Source organism: Erinaceus europaeus (genome assembly GCF_950295315.1).
Source record: "Erinaceus europaeus chromosome 6 unlocalized genomic scaffold, mEriEur2.1 SUPER_6_unloc_50, whole genome shotgun sequence".
In the NCBI taxonomy this organism is placed as follows: Eukaryota; Metazoa; Chordata; class Mammalia; order Eulipotyphla; family Erinaceidae; genus Erinaceus; species Erinaceus europaeus.
Genome location: NW_026647159.1, coordinates 163,976 through 188,049, shown reverse-complemented (window position 1 = coordinate 188,049; position 24,074 = coordinate 163,976). Strand labels below are relative to the sequence as shown.

The 24,074-nt window shown below is 43.7% G+C and overlaps 1 non-coding gene across 1 annotated transcript; it reads right to left on the bottom strand.

Annotated features, from left to right (window-relative positions):
* Nucleotides 1-12,476: 12,476 nt before the first annotated feature.
* LOC132536215 (U6 spliceosomal RNA) lies at nt 12,477-12,583 on the bottom strand. The gene has a single exon (XR_009547876.1). It is a non-coding gene; the product is annotated as a U6 spliceosomal RNA (small nuclear RNA).
* Between the last annotated feature and the right edge of the window lie 11,491 nt (nt 12,584-24,074).

Genomic DNA, 24,074 nt, shown 5'->3' with positions numbered 1-24,074 from the left:
CTTCCTTCCTTTCTCCCTTTCACCCTCTCTCTACCTCTCTCTCTATTGTTATTTATGTTGGTAAAGTCAGAGAGAGATCCAGAGAAGAGGGGGAGACAGAGATGGAAGAGAAAGAAAGACACCTGTAGACCTAATTCACCGCCTATCAAGCGAACCCCCTGCAGGTGAGGAGCCCGGTGCTGGAACCTGGAGCCTTATGCCAGTCCTTGCACTTCGTCCCTTGTGCTCTTAACCCGTGGTGCCACCACCCAGGTCCCTCATTCTTCCTTTCTTTCATCTTTATTTGTTGGATATAAATAGCCAGAAATTGAAAGGGGGAGATACAGAGGGAGAGAGACAGAGAGACACCTGCAGCCCTGCTTCACCACTGGTGAAGCTTGTCCCCCAACCCTGCAGATGGGGCCTGGTGGCTTGACACCGGGTCCTTGCACACTGTAACATGTGCCACCATCCGGCCCCAGCAGTGGTGTTTCAGTCTATCTCTATATGAATGGGCAACACCAGCCAGAGTGATGAGACACGCTAGAAGCCTGAGGTCCTCCCCACCCTGCCAAACAAAAGGAGAGGAAGAGGAAACTAAAACTCTTGGACCAGCAAAACTTCCTGGAAAATAGATGAGGACGAGGAATGTTCCCATTCAAACCAGGTGGTGCAGCAAGTTCTGGGAGTTGAGCTGATGAAAAGGACTGTCAGGCAACAGCACCGAGGCCTCCACCAGGAGGAAACAGTGCATAGCAGGAACATTTAAGGAGGCTGAGCAGTCAGTCTTCAAGGCCTAGTTTATCAGATCAAAGCAGAAGGAAAACTCAGAAACTTCAAAGATGGTGTCCCAAAGAAGAAGTTGTTGAATAAAACCCTTGAAGATCACCTGAAACTTAAATAAAAAAAAACAGGGCACTGAGTCTATTCTGCAACACAGCCTGTAGTGAACATGGAAATCCACATTAAAAGAGGTCTGAACAGCAGAAGCAGCAACAGGCGGGTGAAAAAACTCGCCAGCCAGGGAAGAGACCAGGGGGTGCTCCGTGGATGTCTTGGAGACAAGCAAGAGGACCGAGTTTAACTGAATTTGGAGTTGTTCCTACATGTGATTTGAAAGGGTCACCTGTCCCCTAGTTAATCCACACTTGGGTACATTAAGCATGAGTGTGACAGACACTCTTCCAAGACTTCATGCAAAGTCTCCGTACAGGTCCAGAGGTATGGTGTTCACATGAATCTTCACTGAGACTGGCCACCCAGATGGTGAGTGAGTGAACCCTGGGGGCTTTTTGGAAGTTATTTATTGTTCCTCATTATCACTGTCTTTCGCCCTTGGTTTTAATCAAGTATCAAGGAAACTAGATTCATTAACACTAGAATGTGTACAATGAGAGGAAAGTCTATGTAACTAAAAAGACTACTAATTACATTCTAGAAACAATTTTATTTTTCATTATCTACTGCAATTCATGTCTAGACCATCCCCCAACAGCACTGTTGTTTTTTCTGATGTCTGCACACTGGCTTCTATATAGTGTCTACAAGGATATGTGGGCTGACTTGTCACTGTTTACCTGTTTGCTATAGATTTAAAGATTCTTTTAACTTCTTTATCTCAACATCATTACTTTCAGTTTTGTTGTTGTTGTTATTGTTTGCTTTCAAAACCAGGGTTATTGCTGGGGATTGGTGCCTGCACAAGGAATCCATCATATGTTACATATTAATTTGCTTTTGTTGCTTAAGATGGCATCTTTAATCTATTTCCAAACTTACAAAATTATGCTACTACATTATTTTGATAACTGAATAGAAAATTCTACCATTTTCAGATTTTCTTTTTCCACCAGGGTTATTATTTGGGGTGAGGTACTTCCACGATGAATCCACTGACCCTAGTGACCATTTATTTTTCCTTCCCTTTTCTTTTTTTGGTTTTTGTTTCCTTCATATTTGACAGGACAGAAAGAAACTGACAGGGGTTGGGGAGAAAGAAGGAGAGAGACAGAGACATGCCTGCATCCTGGCTTCACTGCTCATGAAGCTTCTTCCCTGCAGATGGAGGCCAAGGGCTTGAGACTGGGTCCTTGCACATGTCAATATGTGCACTCAACTGGGAGTGCCACTGCCTGAACACAGATGATTCACGTTTTGAAAGGTTTTTATTAGTGGCTTAATATTGATTTACAAAATTATGAGACAACAGAAGTACAATTCCATTCCTTTTCTGTCCCTTCACTGGGAACTGCAGCGGTTCTCCCAAGGTTAAAGATATGAGTTGACCTATTCCTTCTGTAAATAGTCATCTTCGAGTCACCTTCCCATAACATTTCTCCTCCCTCTGGGAGTATGGACCAGAATTCCTTTTGCGGTGCAGAAGTTGAGAGTTCTGTGTTCTGTAACTGCTTCTCCTCTACACATGGGAGTTGGCATGTTGATCCATTCACCCAGCCCATTTGTGTCTTTCCTTTGTGGCGCTCAGTTTTTTTTTAAAAGATATATATACATATATATGTGTATATATTTATTTTTTAAAAATTTATTATCTTCATTTATTGGACAGAGACATCCAGACATTGAGAGGAAAGGGAAATTAGAGAGCAAGAGAGACAGAGAGACACCTGCAGCCCTGCTATACCTTTTGCAAAGCTTTCCCCCTGAAGCTGGGGGTTAGGGACCTCAACCCGGGTCCTACAGCATTGTAACATGTGTGCTCCAACAGGTGTGCTACCACCCAGCCCCAGATACACTTATTTCTAACACACACACACACACACACACACACACACACACACACACCAGACTGAACCTGGGTCTTTATGCATCTATGTTCTCACACACACACACACACACCAGACTGAACCTGGGTCTTTATGCATCTATGTACACACACACACACACACACACACACACACACACACACACACACACCAGACTGAACCTGGGTCTTTATGCATCTATGTTCTGTGCTCTGCTTATGAGTTATCTACTTGGAACTTAACAATTTTTCTTTCAGCTTTTATTTATTGAGTAATGAGAAATTATAGGAGAGAGAGCGAGAACTAGACATCACTCTGGTACATGTGCTGCCAGGGATTGAACTTAGGACCTCATGCTTGAGAGTCCAATGCCTTATCCACTGCACCACCTCCCAGTCCACAGAACTTAACATTTTTTAAACCAGTTTCTTATTTGTCTATTTTTTGCTGACGTACCAGGATCTGTGTATTGAATTTTGGAGCAAAGGCCCAGTGATTTCCTTGGGACAAGTTTTTTAAAGTATATTCTTATTCAAAGAGTCTATGTATTTTCTTTTTTTTACAACTCTTTATTAATATTTTACTTCTTTGTTCAATAGAGACAGAAAAATCAATATGGAAAGAGATATTGAGGGAGAAAAGGAGATATATATAGAGATAGAGATAGACAGATAGATAGATAGATAGATAGATAGATAGATAGATAGATAGAAATAGATAGATCTCCTGCCCTGCTTCACCACTTGTAAAGCTTTTTCCCGCAGGTGGAGACTGGAGTCCTGACCAGGGGTCCTTGCAGATGTCATGTCTGCTCTCAACCAGGGGTGCTACTGCCCGGCTCCCAAGCCCATGTGATTTTTTCAGTTTAATAATCATTTGAGAAAATTTTCTTCTGAAAGTGTGCATCAATTTGCAACCAACTCAGCAATGCTGGTAAGAATGTCACTTCCCCAGCCTCACTGACACTGAATAGAATCACTGATTTCAAAAACTAACTAACCTGTGAGTCAAAGAGTAATAATTTGTAATTTTGTATCAGGGACAGGCCAGAGCACCATTCACTCCAGGACAGGACATGCTGCGGTGGGTAGGAAGCTAAGTCATCAAGCACACGCTGTGCTGTGCTCCAACTCATCTGTGAACCTTCAGGTCCTACCAGTATGGTACACATCTGACTGACTGATCCAATGAGCCTCAGAATACAGGTGGCTTTACACTACTGAGAAAATATTAATAAGCCTATGAATCCCTACTTGGCACATAGCAGTCACCAGAGTTTTTATGTACCTTTCTAAGTCAGAATCTATAGAAAGTCTAAGAGGTGAGTGCAATCAACTTCAGTGTTAGCAAGAGCAGCTCTGCCAATTACATAAACACAATCTGTAATTAGCTAGTGGTCACATTTCTTCGGTGTCTTGATAGTTAAAAACATATCTCTAGCTGCAAATTCAACTGTAAATTGGAATGATAGTGATAATAGCTGTATCACAAGATTAAAGTCAGGACCACCTTACTGATTGGACAGTGGCAATCATAACAAAAACCATACTTTAATTTTAGTTAAAGACGAAAGGCCAGGCCAGGTGGTGGTTCACCAGGTTAATCGCACATAGTTCAAAGTGCAAGGACCTGCGCTAGGATCCCAGTTCAAGCCCCTGGCTCTCCTCCTGCAGAGGGGTTGCTTCACAAGCAGCAAAGCAGGTCTGCGGGTATCTATCTTTCTCTCATTCTCTCTATCTCCCCCTCCTCTCTCTCAATTTCTCTCTGCCCTGCCTAATAAAATAGAAAAAATGCCTGCAGGAGCAGTAGTTTCCTGGTGCAGGCACTGAGCCCCAGAAATAACACTGGAGGCAAAAAAAAAGAGGAAGAGCCAAATGAAACACAAGTGCAAATAGTATATAAATACAATTATTATTCATCTCCAGGCATGAGTTTTAAATTGAAAATTCATTATAAATTAAGACATTTTATATTTTTAAATTGAGCACTCATTATAAAAATAACATGTAAGCATACCCATATCCTTGCAAGGAAGACCTTAAAACTAGAAAATACAAAGCGCAGGGATCGGCGTAAGGATCCCGGTTCAAGCCCCCGGCTCCCCACCTGCAGGGGAGTCGCTTCACGGGCGGTGAAGCAGGTCTGCAGGTGTCTATCTTTCTCTCCCCCTCTCTGTCTTCCCCTCCTCTCCCCATTTCTCTCTGTCCTATCCAACAACAAAGCAACGTCAACAATGGCAATGATAACCGCAACGAGGCTGGAACAACTAGGGCGACAAAAAGGGGGAAAAATGGCCTCCAGGAGCGGTGGATTCATGGTGCAGGCACCGAGCCCAGCAATAACCCTGGAGGAAAAAAAAAAAAACTAGAAAATAGAGGCTAGGCAGTAGCAGTGCAATGGGTTAAGTGCACATGGCATGAAACACAAGGACCTGCATAAGGATCCAAAAAAGTTCAAGCCCCTGGCTCCCCACCTCTAGGGGAGTCGCTTCACAGGCAGTGAAGCAGGTCTGCAGGTGTCATACTTTCTCTCCCCCTCTATGTCTTCCACTTCTCTCTCGACTTCTCTCTGCCCTGTCCAGCAGCAACAACAACAGCAATGGCAACAATAAAAATAAAACAACAATGGCATCAACAAAGGCAGCAAAAATGTGAGGAATGGTCTCCAGAAGCAGTGGATTCGCAGTGCAGGCATGGAGCCCCAGCAATAACCCTGGATATATATATATATCCAGGGTTATTGAAATAGACAACTTTAGGATGAAATAGACAACTTTAGGATGCAGGAAAGCAGGAAAGATGAAAGATTTGGAGCAATCCAAAGAAGTCCTTGTGGGCATTGAAAGAAATCTTGTTGTGTAAGCTCTCTAGAAAGAGTGTATCCCATTCATACAGGCACAAGGAAGCCTCTCAAAACCAGACTCACAGTAACACCTGAGGCATCATTCCTTTATTAATTATCTGAGTGCTGAAGACAAGGCAGTTCAAGTCAGAAAGCAGCAGATACAGAGACTCCGGTTTCCTAAATAACTCGTAGGTGAAATCACTGGGGCTCACGGGGGGGGGGGGGGGATTTTTTAGAAGAGCTGAGTTCTATGGACTGCAATGACTAGAGACAAACAAAACAGTGAAATAACCTCAGAGGTCAAACTCATGCAGTTGAATGAGAAGATAACTGTATCTGTGCTGTTGGATTTAAAATGTCTTTTCTCTGAAAGGCAAGGATACTAGGCATTGATTTTTTTTTTTAATTGTCTAACACTGTCCTCCAGCGGCAGCTCCTCTCTTAGCACTGGGGGGAAAAAAGTCCTAAACTGAACAACCTTACTCTTGGCCAATAGCCAAACAGCCAACAGCCCCAAATTCCACAATTATTTTGGTTTTCCGTAAGGTACATCTTATAGGTCTATGGATTTTTGTGCATATGTGTATGTAACCTATAAGGCATAAGATAACCCAATCCAATAGCCCCAAATTCTAGAATTATTTTGGTTTTCTTACCGTGGAAAATTTACATACATCTTTGTGTGTGTGTGTGTGTGTGTGTGTGTGTGTGTGTGTGTGTGTGTGTAAAAGTAATTTTATTAAAACATGTCATCCATTTCACAAATAAGGATGGATTTTTTTTAGAACAAAACTTTAGGTTACAAAGGGTTAGAGCATTGGCAAACTGAAAGCTACCAATGCATCAGCAGACCCTGGTCTACTTACTGTGTCTTTGGTGCACATGCTTGATCTCAGCAAGACCTACCGACATCTATGGGGCTCCAGGGGGAAAACTAGCAGATGTGTTCTACTAATGAAAGCTAACAGCTGCTGAATCAGGCAGAATATCCCCAACAAGGAGAGTGGACCAGCAAGAGGATCCCCAAGGAGCAACTGACCATCAATAGAAGCCTAGAAGGCAGGATAGCAGTTGAAAATCATTGACTCCTGACCCAGCAAACTATGGAGACTTTCAACTTTTTCTGGGTGTTTTCTGCTCTTAGTGAATTTGCAAAATAAAGCCATCTCCAGACTGTACACAATTTAAACGGATATCACATATTTAGACAATAACAAGTTATGGAGAGACATATCTACACCATTGACACTATATTTACAACATCTGTTTATAATCTTTAAAGACCATTTGATGAATGTGTGTATGTGTGTGTATAAGTACCTATAACTTACCTATAACCTTAGCCAGATAGATCAAAATCGATTGGCCCTGTCAGTATCTAAGATACTGTTATTAGCAGACAGCCTTAAACAGCAGAAAGCATAGTGAGGTCAAGTATATTACGGTAAATCCCAACCACTGGAATTTCAAAGAAAAACAAGCTCAGCTCAATCAACACTACCTGAGCCACCAGGCCACTACGTGCTGCTGCTGACTTGTTACCGTGGATTGTCTCCAGACACCAAGTCGGAGATGTCAACCTCCCATCTCCTCTTATGGTGAGATCTTTCCTCACACATGAGACCACCTAGTTCCATTTCCACGGCACGTTTTCTAACAAAGTTACAGAGTAGACATAGGCTGGGGCCTAGGATGCTGGGCACAGGTGTACATGTCCCCATAAGTAAGGGGCAATTACATGCCTCAGACAAGAGTCCTTCATAGTCCTTCCCGATTAGACTCAGACCTCACAAGCCTGGAATTTAGTGGAAGGGCCTAAAGTAGGCATCGCATGTACTTGAGGGTTCTTATTCATTAAATGTTTTGTCCTGCTTCCCATCTTTCTGACTTTCAGTCACCAAGTTCCAGGTGCTACTGTATTACCCTCCTGACTTTCCTGGGCAGACAACCTCACCAACATGACCCAGAATACAGCTCTCCAGAACCCTGCCCCACCAGGGAAAGATAAATACAGACTAGGGGTATGGATCAACCTGCCAATATCTATGTCCAGTGGAGAAGCAATTACAGATGCCAGAACTCCCACCTTCTGCACCCCATAAAGATCTTTGGTCCAGACTCCCAGAGGGATTTATGGGAACAGAAGTGAACCAGAGGGCTCTGTACCACTATTCCACCAGGATCCAAACTTTTTGTCACCAGGAAGCTTGTTTTTATAGCATCAATGAAAGGGAAGTGAATTTGGAAAACACCAGAGGAAGCTTTGCACAGTTTCACTTATCTGAGAGAGAAGGGGGGTGGGGAAAGACTCCTGGAAGTAGTAATAGATGCCAGGGGGTGAACTAGAAAGGGGGTAAAGGCAGGACCACTATAAAAATTTGGGACAGGGGTACACACACACACACACACACACACACACACACACACACACATTAGTTATAGAATCAGTCTATATTGGTGTTCTTGGGAGAACTTTTCTCTCAGATAAGTGAATCTGTGCATAGCTTCCTCTGGTGTTTTGCACATTAGCTTCCCTCTCATTGAAGCTATAAAAACAATATTCCTGGTGACAAACACTCCCAACATCACCCAGGTGAAATGGAGGAGTCAGGACACTGATTTCTGGTGGTGAGAACCATGTGGAACTGTACCCCTATTACCTTACAGTTTTGTGAATGAATATTAACTCTCTAATGGCAAATGCTAGAAGAAGAACTCTCTAATAAAAAAAAAGTAAAAATAAATTTAAAAGTAAATAAGAAAGAGATGAGAACTGTCTGGCAGTTAGTATGTTGAAGTGTTATTAAATGAGGTAAAAGCTAGAATAGAGGTAGGAAAGACCCTTCAGGACCAGCAAGATGGCTGAGCCAGACAGTTGCCCACTTTGCCCTGTGCACCACCTGGGCTCAGGCCTGGGACTCACCACACTGTAGAAGATGGCAGGCAGTGCTGAGGGCTTTCCTCTCTCTCTGTCCTTATCTGGGAAAAACAAAACAGCTTTGGAGGAGTGAAACCCTAGGCATGAAAAAATAGAGATATTTAGAAAGAAAGGAAGGAAAGAAGGAAGAAAGGAAAGACACAAAGAAAGGAAGAAGGAAGGAAGGAAGGAAGGGAGGGAGGGAGCAAAGTACTTCCTTGAGTACCTTTGTATCCACAGGCCAACAACCTAGTTGGTGGAAGCAACAATTTCCTACACAGAGTTCATCCTAATATTTACTTGTATTGATACCTCTTCAATATAACACATTTAATTATTATATGAAGTCTGATTTTATAAAAATGTAAATGTTTTTCTTCATTTTTGCTGCAGGGGTTTTCTACGGGGGTTGCTGTCTGCGTGATACATTTTATGCTCCCAGCGGCCAGCTTTCCTTTCATTCTTTTTTACTCATTATTTTTTTATGACAGAGACAGAGAGAAATAGGCTGAGAGAGGGCGAGATAGAAGGTACAGGGAAGGAGAAACAGAGCTCTCACTGCAGGCCTGAGAGTGAGGCAGCTTCCACTGGGGAGGACACGGGACGAGGCCTGCCAGCTGCCTGCCTGCTGTGTGTGTCTGTGCGTCTGTCTGTGTGTGCCTCACACCCGGGCGGTCACCCACCACAGTGCACAAACTGCCCCTGGTGTGTGCAAACAGAGGGCTCAGTGCAAAGACCAGGCCCGAAGTGGTGGCTCAGCTGGAAGAGTACACGCGTTACCACCACATTGCAGCTGCGGTTCAAGTCCCGGGTCCGTGTGTGTGTGTGTGTGTGTGTGTGTGTGTGTGTGTGTGTGTGTGTGTGTGTGTCTGTGAGAGAGAGAGAGAGAGAGATTTATGAGCTGATGAGCAGTGCTGCAAGGGTCTCTCCCCTTTGTCTTCTCTCCCTGTTTCCCTGTCTCTGTGTCACCATCAAAAGAAAAATGAAACAAAACAAAAGAAAGAGAATAATAAAAATAAAAAGGTCTCCAGGAAAGGTGGAGTCCGGCAGGCAATGAGCCTCAGCGATAACCATGGTGTGGAAAGAGCAGGAAGAAAAGGCCACTTCACGCTAAACATCTAATGAAATTAAAGGTGTGTTGTGTTCACCTTGCTATTGCCTACCATGTGCTGTCTATTTTTTTAATTTATTGATTCATTTTTTTTAAATTTATTTATTCATTTCCTTTTGTTGCCCTTGCTGTTTTATTGTTGTAGTTAATATTATTGTTGTCATCATTGTTGGATAAGACACAGAGAAATGGAGAGAGGAGGGGAAGACAGAGAGGGTGAGAGAAAGATAGACACCTGCAGATCTGCTTCACCGCCTGTGAAATGACTCCCCTGCAGGTGGGGAGCCGGGGTCTCGAACCGGGATTCTTACACCGGTCCTTGTACTTTGCGCCACCTGCACTTAACCAGCTGCGCTACAGCCCAACTCCCGATTGATTCATTTTTTTAATTTTACAAAATTGCCTGTCAACAGGGCTTTGAATTCACACCATTCCCACCACCAGAGTTCTGACACCTCAGTCTCCCCACTGCGAGCCACCCCAGTTCCCCTAAGGTTGTAGACATGGGCCACCCTCCATCTCTACAGCCTATTTTTTTTTCTCCTCTAGGGTTATTGCTGGGCTCGGTGCCTGCACCATGAATCCACCGCTCCTGGATGCCATTTTTTCCCCTTTTTGTTGCCCTAGTTGTTGCAGCCTCGTTGCAGTCATTATTGCCATTGTTGACGTTGCTTTGTTGTTGGATAGGACAGAGAGAAATGGAGAGAGGAGGGGAAGACAGAGAGACAGGGGAGAGAAAGATAGACACCTGCAGACCTGCTTCACCGCCTGTGAAGCGACTCCCCTGCAGGTGGGGAGCCTGGGGCTCGAACCGGGATCCTTACGCCGGTCCCTGCGCTTTTCTACAGCCTATTTTTTCATTATCTTACAGGGGGCTTCATGGTTCACAGTTCATTCACTGACACACAGGCGCAATCCCACCTGCCCTCCCTGTAAGCTGTGGAGATTCCTGGGTCCCTGGTCCTCAGAAAGCAGAGAAGAAGCTCCTGTAAGCTCCAAGGGGAGGCAGTGACATGGCCTTGTGGCTGAGGTTTCGGGACCCCACCACCAAGCACATCTGCACTCAGCTACCCTGCTACTCTGCTACCCTGGAGGGCAGCAGCTCCTGCAGGACCCGGGGTGCAGTGGCCCAACCCCAGGTCCCTGCACATCCTTTCAGGACAGCAGTGCAAGAGCAGGAGGCCGAGGCTCAGTGAGAGCAGGGACAGAGTCCCCCTGGATATGCCACAGGGGTGAGGAGGATGGGGGCTGTGAGTCTCATCAGGAGCAGGAAGGGAACAGAGCAGGGCCCAGCAAGGCCACTTCACTCAGGTGGCCTGGACTGTGTCCTCCTGGTCAAGGTCACAGGGAAGACTGAGGGGCTGCAGCAGCTAAAGCAAATCTCCCTGGGCCTTTTAGAGGTGGTGTTCCAACGAGTCACTGGGAGATGGAAGCAGTTGAATAAAACCAGGGGCACCTGACCATGCTTTACCCATTTCCCAGCAGCACAGGGGAAATCCATGATGTGCCCTTCAATTGCTCTTGTTCTTAATATTTTTCTTTAGGACACAAAACATCTGTCTCATATTTCATGAGTTGAGTGAGGAAAGCACTGTTCAAGCATCACATCATATTTTCTTTCAAATAGTTTATGAGATCCTAAGGAAAAGGTAAGAAAGAAAGGGAAGTAATAACTGTTGACTCACCTGTAAAGAAGGAAGCTTCACAGGCGGTTAAGCAGTGCTGTTGGTGTCTTTCTCTCTTCCTCCCCCTACGATCTCAGTTTCTCTGTCTTTATTCAATAAACAAGTAAAGTAAAATAAATCTTGAAAAAATACTTGTAAATGGTTGCTCTGATACTGATATCTTGAGGTGTTTCCTATATGAAGGCTGAATGTAGCAACACCTATTGATGAGGATGATTCTTTCTCCAAGTTCTGCCTCCCAATCCCACCCCAGCACATTCATTTACTTTCAAAGATCAACATACAGCAGGGTATTGTGACCCAAATGTAGATACACACGTTGTCTGTCTCAAGGAGAACTAAGTCAGCTTGACATGTTTATATAGAGAGACCAATGCAAAGAAGCTACCCAGTGTCTTAAAAAAATTATAGTGACTGTTCTTTCCTTTGCCTTGGTTCTAAATCTGTTGAATTTGGATTTTAAATGGGCCTGGCCTATTGTTGAGTCCAGTTACCCGCCTAAATCTAGGTGCAGGTTGTCTGTTTCTTAAAAAGAAAACATAGCATAGCATGTGGCTGGGGGTCTGATCCTCCACACTGCAAGTGAAAACACAGGCAGGCAATGGGCAGGACTCCTTGCATAGAGGAGCAGTGCTTTGCATGTCTCCCTCTCTTAAAGGATACAGAATGGAGACTGGCAGGGAGGCCTCTCAGCTGTCCCATGCAGGTGCAAGGTTCTGGGTGGGATTGATCCCCAGACACAATATTTGAGAAAAATTTTAAAAAGACTTTGTATTATTTAAAATATGTACAGTTAAGAGAACAATATTACCATGATTTTATTCAAAAAAGCCAATCTGCAGTCCTGGAGGCTGGCAGAGTGGTTGGAGTTTTGGACTCAAGCATGAGGTCCTGAATTCTACCTCCAGCATCACATGTTCCAGACTGATGCTATAGTGTTTTTCCTCTCTCTCTCTCTCTCTCTCTCTCTCTCTCCTCCCTTTCTCCCTCACTGATTAATAAATCTTTTAAAAGAGCTTCAGCATATGTAGAACCAGAGTTCAGACAGACCTGGGATCCCACACATACAAATCCAGATCTCTTGCCACTGAACCGCCTCCCAGGTTGCATTAACTGGCTCTTTAAAAGATTATGATTATTTATATGTGTGTACATATATTTTATAATCCTTTTTTTGAAAAAATATGGTATGCCTCATGAATCTGTGTGTAATCCTTGAGCAGGGGCCATGCTAATCTTCTATGTATCATGCCAATTTTAGTATATGTACTACGGAAGCTAGGACTATATTATAATCTTATTTAAAAAGTGTTAAGAGATGGAGACAGTTGGAGTCAGGCAGTGGCACAGCAGGTTAAGCGCACATGGCGCAAAGCTCATGGACCAGAGGAAAGATCGCGGTTCTAGCCCCTGGCTCCCCACCTGCCCGGGAGTCCCTTCACAGGTGGTGAAGCAGGTCTGCAGGTGTCTGTCTTTCTCTCCCCCTCTATGTCTTCCCCTCTTCTCTCCATTTCTCTCTGTCCTATCCAACAACAACGACATTAATCACCACACAATGTTAAGCAACAAGGGCAACAAAATGGAAAAATAAATAAAAATAAAAAAGAGTGGAAAAGAATAGACAAGAAAAAAAAAAAGAAAGGGAGACCTTGGTGACAACAACAACAACAAAAATAAAATAACCTATTTATACTTTAGAATTGCAGAATGGCTAGGGCAATGGCTCTGTACGAATTAAGTCCTGAATTCAATCCCCAGATTTGCATGTGCCATAGTCATGCTCTGTTTCTCTTTTTTGTATTAATAAATAACATTTTTCCTTTTTTTAATTTCCTTTTTAAAATTTCATTTTTTTAAAATAAAACTGCGGTTCCTGCCCGGTTCCTATCCAGCTCCAAGATCGGCTGCTGCCTGGCTCTGTGGGGCTCCTAGTGCAGTTCCCACCTGCCAGCATCCTGGCTGCCCCATTATGTGAGTAGGCAGAGTGCAGTCTCTCCAGGACTGTCCCCACAGACACAAGAACCCCAGGCGACCCCTGCCCACCCCCCACCACACACGGAGCCCTGCCAGGCCCAGGCCACCAGGACGAGGGGGGCTGGGGGTGGGTGTTGGCAGTGCCCTCCAGGACCAGAAGGTTGCAAAGTGCCAGACCTTCAGCCCAGACCCAATCCACAGCCCGGGCCCAGGGCTCAACAAGGGTTGGAGCCAGCTGGCTTGGGGCACCCCTCTGAAATGCATGTCTCTTCTGAGAGAGACAGAGGCAGAGAAAACACTCCACTTCTAGTAGTGCGAGGAGACCCCCAACCTGGACCTGCACCCCGTGCCCCAGCCTCCTTCACCCTAATTTGGGAGCTTGGTTCGCCATGTTGCCCCAGACCAAACTCGAAGTTCAGGATTCCAAACAGCCGTCCCCGAGGACCTCGTCGTGGGCCACACGGAGAGGAAGGACAGCGGGTGCACATTTCGGGTGGGCGGACACACGGTAAGTTTTCTGGGCCTGGCTGCTCCTGAAGCCAGGTCGGTGGGTTCAGGGGTCCCCTCCTGCCAGGGCGTTTGGGGTGGGCGGGAGGCGCACTGCCTGGACTCCAGCTGCGCTGGCGGGTCCTAACCCTTGGGGCATTTGGAGCCACCAGCACTGACAAGCTGGGTGAGGCCCAGGGACCTAGGACCCCTCTCCCGGCAGGAAGGAAAGGGAAGGCCGGCTGCCCAGACTCTCCAACGGGGTCCCTACGCTCGCGCTCACGGAAGCCAAAAGCAGCACCATCTGGGGGCGCGCAGCCACCCTTCCAGGTTGTCCCTGCCAGGGGTGCGGGGTCTGGGGGCTCGTGGTGTGCCCCTGCCAGGGATGCGCATGGCTCCATCTCGGGGAGCGCCCTGCTGAAGGCTGCTGGGTGCTGGAGCTTTGGGGGTTTGCGCAGCCACCTCTATGGGGTGCGCCTGTCCCGGGTTACTGGGTCCGGGGGCGCTGGCCCCTCTGCGGCTGTACCCCAACTTCGCCCCTCACCCCACCCAGCACCTTCCCAGGCGGGCACAACAACCCAGCCTTCAAGGGCACAGGAACCAGGGGCCACTTACTTGGAACTGGAGGAATCTCACTAGATGGGCTCCAGCACTATGGACCTGGCCACTGGTTGCTGTCTGGCACAGCACCTTGGGGAGTCCCCAGCAGTACTTCCACACGGGGCCTCCACACAGTTCTTGCTGGGCGCTCAGGGCGCAGGGCCCAGGCCTCAGCGGTGGGGCCTATGGGTGCAACAGAACGCGGCATGGCTCAATGCTGCCTGGGGGTGATGCGATGCTATGCTACTCAATGTGACAGGGGGCGACAGGGTCTCAGGGCGCCGGCCTCAGGGCTCCATGGTGCTGCTGTGGATGCAGCTGGGACAAAGGGAAGAAGAGAAGAATGGAAGACAGGGGGAGAGAAAGATAGACACCTGCAGACCTGCTTCACTGCCTCTTTCTCTCCCCCTCTCTGTCTTCCCCTCCTCTCTCCATTTCTCTCTGTCCTATCCAACTACAAGGACATCAATAACAACAATAATAACTACAACAATAAAACAACAAGGGTAACAAAAGGGAAAATAAATATTTAAAAAATTAAAAAATAAAAATATTTGTATTATCTTTGTTTATTGGATAGTAACAGAAGAAATCAAAAAGGAAATGGGAAGTAAAGAGGGAGAAGAGAGAGAGAAAGAAAGAGAGAGAGAGAGAGAAACCTGCAGCACTGCTTCACCATTCACAAATCTTTTCCTCTGCAGGTGTGGTGGGGACTCAAATCCAAAATAAATTTTAAGAATCTAACTCAACTCATTTTGTGTTGATGGTGTTAGGGTTTAGAGACAGACTTAATTTTGAATAAAATCTAGAGACAGGATGTAAAGTTCAAAATCTCAGAGCCAGAAAAAGAAATAGGGCTTTGCCCAGACCCATCCCTGCTACCTGCAGGATGAGACTGCGTGAGAGGAGGACAAAGCAGTAGGAATATAATGTCCCTTTGGAATATATATCCCTTGGAATATAATATCCCTTTGGAATATATATCCCTTTGGGATACAACTAAAATAGGCCTACTAGCTATCTTCAAAATGGAGACCCCAAATCTTCATCTGCAATATTCCAGCCTTTAGGTTCATGATGGGTCAACAATTTGTTTGGCTTTATATATTAACTATTTTTTCAGCCACCAGGTTTCAGATGCTACCAAGATGCCTACCGGACTTCCCTGGTTGGACGACTCCACCAATGTGTCCTGGAGCCCCACTTCCCCAGAGCTCTGCCCAACTAGGGAAAGAGAAAGACAGGCTGAGAGTATGGATCCACCTGTAAACACCCGTGTTCAGCATGGAAGCAGTTACAGAAGCCAGACCTTCTACATTCTGCACACCATAATGTCCCTAAGACAATACACCCAGAGGGATAAAGAATACGAAAGCTTTCAGGAGGGGATGGCATGCAGAGTTCTGGTGGTGGGAATTGTACCCCTCTTATCCTATAGCCTTGTCAATGTTTCCATTTTATAAATAAAACTTTAAAAAAGAATAGCGGGGTCCCGGAACATGGTGGACTGAGAAGCTGCTAGTGGCTTGAGCTCTGACCACATTGTCTGGAAATGGTAGGATTTTCTGCCTTCAGTACGCCAGTCAATAAGGGGTCCTAGCGGTGACACCAAGGAGGTGACTATAACTTAATTTGGGTTAAAAATAGAGTAGAAAAAAAGGAAAAAATTTTTTTTCTTTTAAATTATTATTCCCAAAGCGAACCTCCTCCCCCTCACCCCCCCCTTAACCAATCCCGAGGGACCACCTCCTAGCAGGCTCCTCTGCTGAGCTTCTTTCTTTACCAAGATTCCTGTCCCACCAGGGAGTACCATTCATTCTAGGTCTATTCCCTTCTGAAACCTTTGGCCTTTTTTCTTTCTAAGTAGCCACCCCCCACATAGCTAATTAAATAATAAAAAATAAACAAATAAAAAACTCTTTCCTTTAACTGCTCTTTTTTTTTAATTTTTTATTTAAGAAAGGATTAGTGAACAAAAGCATAAGGTAGGAGGGGCACAACTCCACAAAATTCCCAACACCCAATCCCCATAACCCACCCCCTCCCATGGTAGCTTTCCCATTCTCTATCCCTCTGGAAGCATGGACCCAGGGTCGTTGAGGGTTGCAGAAGGTAGAAGGTCTGGCTTCTGTAATTGCTTCCCCGCTGAACATGGGCGTTGACTGGTCGGTCCATACCCCCAGTCTGCCTCTCTCTTTCCCTAGTAGGGTGTGACTCTGGGGAAGCTGAGCTCCAGGACACATTGGTGGGGTCTTCAATCCAGGGAAGCCTGGCCAGCATCCTGGTGGCATCTGGAACCTGGTGATTGAAAAGAGAGTTAACATATGAAGCCAAACAATTTGTTGAGCAATCATGGATCCCAAGCTTGGAATAGTGGAGAGGAAGTATTAGGGAGGTACTCACTGCAAACTCCAGTGTAGTCCTGCTTTCAGGTATATATTTTGCAGTAGTTTATGGATACGTATGCACATAAGCTCTCTCTCATAGAAACTGGTGTATATCTAGGTTATGGGACTTTGTTAGAAAGTGAACTACCTGAGATGAAATTAGAGTGTACTATTAAAGGAAAGGTCTCACCCGAGTAATGAAGCTGAAGGGTTGTCATTCCACACGTGAAGTCTCTGGATACATTCTGAGGTGAAGCATGTTGAGGTAGCAATTGTTGCTTTGGTTAGGTTGTGATCGGCAGATGCAATGTTATTTGGTTTGGATTGGGAGATGCATACGGGAAAGTGGGCCCTATCCAAGGGTGCCAGGACTGGGGGAAGTAGGGGCTCTATAGTGAAGATGTGAGGTTCCTGCTGTCTTAGGGTTCAAAAAGACAATCAATAGTTAATATTATCATCACATTTTTTGTTAATTGGATTAACTTTGAAAAGTCCCTTTGTTATGGTTTGCTGGACAGTATCCAGTATCTTGTATATATCTGTGCTATTGGAAGCTTCTAGTCTACTTGGTCTAGGCTTTTGAGAGAGTCCGCATATCAAATACATAGCCTATATATTAAAAAGATTCAGTTTGTCTTTTGAGAAACTTTGAGACATACAATTGATTTCCCCCTCTCATATTAATTAGCTCCTGATTTATATGTCTACATTTTGCTAGGAGTGTACATAAACACCATTCCCACCACCAAAGGACTGTGACCCATCCCTCCCACCCACTCCCACCCCCCACTGGCCCAGGAAGCTACATGCCTACCCCTCACCACTGGGTTTTTACTTTGGTGCCCTACTTACAATTTGATCAGGTCCTGCTTTTAGTTTCCCTTTCAGATCTTCTTAGTCAGCTTCTATTGATGAGTGGGATCATCCCATACTCATCTTTATCTTTCTGACTTAGCTCACTTAACATAATTCCTTCTAGTTCTGTCCAAGATGGGTCAGAGAAGGTGGGTTCATTGTTCTTGATAGCTGCATAGTATTCCATTGTGTATATATACCACAGCTTTCTCAGCCACTCATCTGGTGTTGGGCACCTGGGTTGCTTCCAGGTTTTAGCTATTATGAATTGTGCTGCTATGAACATAGGAGTACACACCTCTTTTTGGCTGGGTGTTATGGAGTCCTTGGGGTATAACCCCAGGAGAGGAATTATTGGGTCATATGGAAGGTCCATGTCTAGCCTTCTGAGAGTTTTCCAGACTGCTCTCCACAGAGGCTGTACCAATTTACATTCCCACCAGCAATGTAAAAGGGTTCCTCTGTCCCCACATCCTCTCCAGCATTTGTTGCTGCTGTCCTTTTTGATGTATGCCATTCTTACAGGAGTGAGGTGGTATCTTAGTGTTGTCTTGATTTGCATTTCTCTGATAATCAGTGACCTAGAGCAGTTTTTCATATGTTTGTTAGCCTTTTGGATCTCCTCTGTGGTGAATGTTTTGTTCATTTCCTCTGCCCATTTTTGGATGGGGTCATTTGCTTTTTTGCGGCTAAGTTTGCTGAGCTCTTTATATATTTTGGTGATTAGTTTCTTGTCTGATGTCTGGCATGTGAAGATCTTCTCCCATTCTGTGAGGGGTCTCTCTGTTTGTTTAATAGTTTCTTTGGATGTGCAGAAGCTTTTCAATTTGATGTAGTCCCATTGGTTTGTTTCTGCTTTGGTCTTCCTTGCAATTGGGTTTGATTCATCAAAGATGTCCTTGAGGTGTATGTGGGAAAGTGTTTTACCGATGTTTTCCTCTAAGTATTTGATTGTTTCTGGTCTGACATCTAGGTCTTTGATCCATTTGGAGTTGATTTTTGTTTCTGGTGAGATAAAGTGGTTCAATTTCATTCTTCTGCATGTTTCAACCCAGTTTTCCCAGCACCATTTATTGAAGAGAGCCTCCTTTTTCCATTTAATCCTTTGGGCCCCCTTATCAAAGATTAGATGCCCATAGGTGTTGGGATTTACTTCTGGGCTTTCAATTCAGTTCCACTGGTCTGTATGCCTATTTTTGTTCCAGTACAATGCTGTTTTGATGATGATGGCTTTGATGATGATGCCTCCATTTCTGTTTCTTTTCCTTAAGATGGTTTTGGCAATTCTAGGTGTTTTCAGGTTCCAGATAAATGATTGTAGTATTTGTTCTATTCTCTTAAAGAAGCCTGGTGGAACTTTGATGGGTATTGCATTAAATTTGTATATGGCTCTGGGGAGAATATTCATTATGATGATATTTATTCTTCCCATCCATGAGCATGGGCTATCTTTCCATTTCTTGGTATCAGTTTCTATCTCCTTGAGTAGCGACTCATAGTTTTCAGTATACAAGTCTTTCACTTCTTTGGTCAACTTTATTCCTAGGTATTTGATTGATTTTGCTGAAACAGTAAATGGGAGTGATTTCTGGATGTCTTCTTCTTCAGATTTAGTGTTTGTATAAAGAAATGCCACTGATTTTTGTACATTGATTTTGTAGCCTGATACCTTGCTATATTGCCTAATAACTTCCAGTAATTTTCTACTGGATTCTTTAGGTCTTTCTATGTATACTATCATATCATCTGCAAGTAGTGAGAGCTTGACTTCTTCCCTTCCAATCTGTATCCCTTTGATTTCTTTCTCTTGCCTGATTGCTATGGCAAGAACTTCCAATACTATGTTGAAGAGTAACGGTGACAGTGGACAGCCCTGTCTAGTCCCCGATCTGAGGGGGAATGCTTTCAGCTTCTCTCCATTGAGTATGATGTTGGCTGTAGGTTTGCTATATATAGACTCCACTATCTTGAGGAATTTCCCATCTATTCCCATTTTCTGTAGAGTTTTGAGCATGAATGGGTGTTGGATTTTGTCAAAGGCTTTCTCTGCATCTATTGAGATAATCATGTGGGTTTTGGCTTTGCTTTTATTGATGTGGTGAATAACATTGATTGATTTATGGATGTTGAACCAGCCTTGCATTCCTGGGATGAATCCCACTTGGTCATGATGAACAATCTTTTTGATGTGTTGCTGTATCCGGTTGGCCAAGATCTTGTTTAATATTTTGGCATCTATGTTCATCAGAGATATTGGTCTGTAGTTTTCCTTTTTTGTTCTGTCCCTATCAGCTTTTGGTATCAGGGTGTTGTTGCCTTCATAAAAGGTGGAAGGGAGTATTCCTGTTTCTTCAATCTTATGGAATAGCTTAAGAAGTATGGGTATTAACTGTTTCCTGAAAGTTTTGTAGAATTCATTTGTGAAGCCGTCTGGTCCAGGACTTTTGTTGTTGGGGAGATTCTTAATAACGGTTTCAATTTCTTTGTCTATGATTGGTGCATTTAGATTTTGTAGTTCTTCTTGGTTCAGTTTTGGAAGTGCATAGGTTTCTAGGAATTGTTCCATTTCTTCCAGATTCTCTAGCTTGGTGGCATATAGTTCTTTATAGAAGTTTCGCAGAATTCTCTGGATTTCTGTGGTGTCAATTGTGATATCTCCTGCATCGTTTACAATTCTATTAATTTGAGTCTTCTTTTTTGTTTGGTGATTCTGGCTATGGGTTTGTCAATTTTGTTTAATCTTTCAAATAACCAACATTTGGCTTCATTGATCTTTTGTATGGTTCTTTTATTTTCGATGTTGTTTATTTCTGCTCTAACTTTAGTGATTTCTGTCCTTCTGGTTGCTTTAGGGTTCCTTTGTTCCTCTTCCTCTAAGTCCTTGAGGTGTGTAGTAAGGTCGTTCATTTGGGCTTCTTCTTGGTGTTTAATATGTGATTGTATGGCTATAAGTTTCCCTCTCAGTACTGCTTTCGCTGTGTCCCAAATATTTTGATAGGTTGTGTCTTCATTTTCATTAGTTTCCAGGAACATTTGAATTTTCTGCTTGAGTGAGTCTCTGACCCAGTGGTTCTTAAGGAGCATGTTGTTTAGTTTCCAAATTCTATGTCTTTTAATAATTTTCCGTTTGTTGTTAAAAGTTAGTTTTACTCCACTGTGGTCTGAGAAGATACTTGGGATGGTTTCAATGCTCTTGAATTTATTGATGCTGTCTTTGTGGCCTAACATGTGGTCTATCCTTGAGTATGTGTTATGTGGATTTGAAAAGAAGGTGTATTCCAGTTTTTTGGGGTGGAGGAGTCTGAAAATGTCCAAGAGGTCTAGTTTGTCAATCTCTTCATTCAATTCTCTTGTATCTTTATTGGTTCTCTGCTTTGTTGATCTGTCTAAGTGTGAGAGTGGGGTATTGAAGTCTCCCACTATTATTGTATTACTATTGATGTATTTTTGAAATTCTTTCAATAGGTGTTTAATGTATTTAGATGGTCCCTCGTTGGGTGCATAGATGTTAATAATTGTTAAGTCTTCTTGGCTGATTGATACTCTAATCATTATGTAATGTCCTTGCCTATCTTTTATTACTTTATTTAATTTAAAATCTATCGTCTCTGAGATGAGAATGGCTGTTCCTGCCCTTTTTTGTGGACCGTTAGCCTGTATGATAGTTTTCCATCCTTTCACTTTAAGTCTGTGTTTATCTTGTTGTGACAGATGGGATTCTTGCAAGCAGCATATGGTTGGGTTATGTTTTATGATCCATCCCCCCACCCTGTGCCTTTTGATGGGTGAGTTTAAGCCATTGACATTTATTGATATTATGGATTTAATGTATTGTAGTGCCATTGTTCTAAAAAACAATTTGTTTACTCTGATATATTACAAGTATTATAGTGATGTTCTTGTTTATAAGAGGTCTTTTAGTACCTCTTTCAGGGCCGGCTTGGTGATAGTTGCCTCCTTTAACTGTTGTTTATCTAAGAAGGTTTTGATCCCTCCATCTAGCTTGAATGAAAGTCTAGCAGGATATATTATCCTTGGTTGAAACCCTTTTTCATTCAGGGCTCGATAGATATCTTGCCACTCCCTTCTGGCTTATAGAGTTTGAGTGGAGAAGTCTGCAGATAATCTTATGGGTTTTCCCTTGTATGTGACTTTTTTTTCTCTCTTGCAGCCTTTAGGATACTTTCTTTATCCTTACTTATTCTCATTGTGACTATGATGTGTCTTAGTGTCTTCAGGTCTGGGTTGTATCTGTTTGGTACTCTCTGGGCCTCTTGAATCTCAATGTCCTTTCTGTTATTCAGGTCTGGGAAGTTTTCTTCTATTATTTCCTCTAGAATGTTTGCTTCCCCTTCCTCTCTTTCTTCCTCTGGCAGGCCAATTATACGAATGTTAGTTCTTTTGAGATCATCCCATATGTCTCTGTTGTTGTTTTCAGTGTCTCTCAATCTCTTTTTAAGCTCTTTCACCTCTTTCTTAGTTTTCTCTAACTCATCCTCTGTCTGGCTAATTCTGTTTTCTGCTTCTGTTAGTCTGCTTTCCCTTGCCTCAGCTTCTTTCTTCATTACAGCTATTTCAGCTTTCAGTTCTCTAATTGTCTCAATATAATCAGTATTTTCCTTGGGGGTCTCAACTGTTGTTTCCCTAATACTGCCATTCCTTTCCTCCAATGTTGTTTTCATTTCTGTGATTAATAAGTTTATTATTGCTTGCATACTTTTCGTATCTATGGTTACTTCTGACTGATTTGTGGTTTCTTCTGGGCTCTTGTCTTCATTCATTGGTGTAGCAGTTTTATTTGTTTTTAATCTACCCATTTTTTATTTATTTGTTTCTCTCTCTTTTTTTTAATGCTCTGTTGTTCCTCAGTTGTTGTGTTTTGAGCACAAGTAACACTGTACTAAATACCTTTATGACAATTGCACTCACCAACCTCCGGAATTACAGTAGCAATTGAAGTAAGTATTGAAGGAGTTTAATCGTTACCAGTTAGCCAAAAAATTTCTCCAGTCCGTGAAAAAATAGTAACCAAATCCCAGTGAAGAAAGAGAAAAGAAAGAGAGGATAGCAAGAATAGACAGTTATGCAAATCTACTATCCACTGTATATTCTAGGGGTAACAAGAGTGTAAAGGGAACTAGAGCAGAGATCCACACATAGAGAGTCCACTCTGGGTCAGATTTCTTCCTCAGAAAGGCAAAGAAGAAAGAAGTGTATGACAAGATAAAAAATAATAAATAAATAAATAAAAAATAAAAAAATAGAAAGAAAAAAAAAGAGATAGAGAGAGATAAGAGAGAGAAAAGGGAGAAGATAAGAAGGGTTGTAATTAAAGAGCAGTGCGAGGAACTTCCCAAAAGTGTATCAGTTAGTTTAAAAAAAAAAAAACCCTGTTTGGTGGTATGGGGTATCCTGCTAGTAGCTGGTCCCAGGCACTGCTTATGGGAGGGGGGCGGCGGGAAGGATGTATGCTTGAAAATTAAAAGGAAGAAAACAGAATTTTTTTTCCCCTATTCTAATTCTTAACCCAAATTAAGTTATAGACACCTCCTTGGTGTCACCGCTATGGCCCCTTATTGGCTGGCCTGCTAAAGGCAGAAAATCCTATTGTTTACACGAGATGTGTCCAGAGCTCCAAGGCTAGCCGCTTCTCAGTCCACCATCTTCTGGGAAACCCCCCCTCCAGATTTTTTAAAGGATTTCTCAAAAATGAAAATTAGCTCCAAGTCCTTTGATCCAATGAGAGCTATACTCAAGAAGTCTTTGGATCCGCTCTCAGGGTCGCGGTGTACCCTGGAGACTCCCAAGGGAAAGCCCCCGAGCTAAAGTGCTCTCTCCGGGTCCTCTGCCCGCCAGGCTCTGCAACCGGCGGAGGAGCCACCTTCCTGGGTGGGTGGAGAACAATGCCCGGCGCACTCGCCTTGCCCGGCGCCCTGGGAATTCTGGAACCCCGCTAGTCCGTGTCACCTTTACTCTAATTCTTAACCCAAATTAAATTGTACTCACTTTTTGGTGTCACCCCTTATTAACTGGCCTGCTAAAGGCAGAAAATCCTACCGTTGCCAACGATGCGATCAGAGCGCTCGCTGTTAGCGACTTCTCAGTCCGCCATCTTCCTCTCCCTCCAACTCCTCTTTTATTACTGTTCTTTTTCTTGTCTTTTTCTTTTCTCTCTCTCTCTCTCTCTCTCTCTCTCTTTTTTTGTGGCTTCCAAAGCCACAGGCCCCATCCCCCACATCACCAAACAGTGTTCTTTCTCTGAATTCACTGATACACGTTTGGGAATTATTTTTGGGATGAAATCTGACTCAGAGTGGACTCTCACTACGAGTATCTCTGATCAACTTCCCTTCCTCCTTTAGCTACCCCTAGAATATACAGTGGATAATAGATTTGTATAATTGTCTATCCCAACTATCCTTGTCTAGTCCTGAGGTTTTATTTATTTATTTTTCTTCTTCTTTCTTAACAATC